General features: G+C 50.7%; 1 non-coding gene across 1 annotated transcript; it reads right to left on the bottom strand.

The window, feature by feature from the left end:
* Nucleotides 1-183: 183 nt before the first annotated feature.
* Nucleotides 184-250, bottom strand: LOC115067388. Its single transcript, XR_003846803.1, has one exon. It is a non-coding gene; the product is annotated as a small nucleolar RNA SNORD109A (small nucleolar RNA).
* Nucleotides 251-270: the final 20 nt, after the last annotated feature.

The following is a 270-nucleotide window of genomic DNA, read 5'->3' as shown; positions in this document are numbered from 1 at the left end:
AGCTGAGTGGCAAAGGAGAGAAAGGAAGGCCAGCAATCTCGGTCTGTGAAATAGGATTGATGCCAATGGCTCACTGCCCTGTAAGCGGAAGCCTGAAAAATGTGTGTACAAACTGCGAGCAGGAGAACCCCGGCAATGCCAGGCTGTGAGAATCTTAGTCGTCTCCACAGAGGCTACGCATCTGGACCTCAGATTGCCTTTTGTTATGAGACCCTCAGTGTCCTCAGGTAGTTGTTCTCATCATCGATCCAGAGAAGCACTCTCTGCACA

The sequence above is a fragment of the Nannospalax galili genome, unplaced genomic scaffold, assembly GCF_000622305.1.
Source record: "Nannospalax galili isolate Female #2095 unplaced genomic scaffold, S.galili_v1.0 Scaffold19352, whole genome shotgun sequence".
Lineage (NCBI taxonomy): Eukaryota > Metazoa > Chordata > Mammalia > Rodentia > Spalacidae > Nannospalax > Nannospalax galili.
The sequence above is the reverse complement of the archived record's forward strand: the minus strand, read 5'-3'. Positions and strand labels throughout refer to the sequence as shown.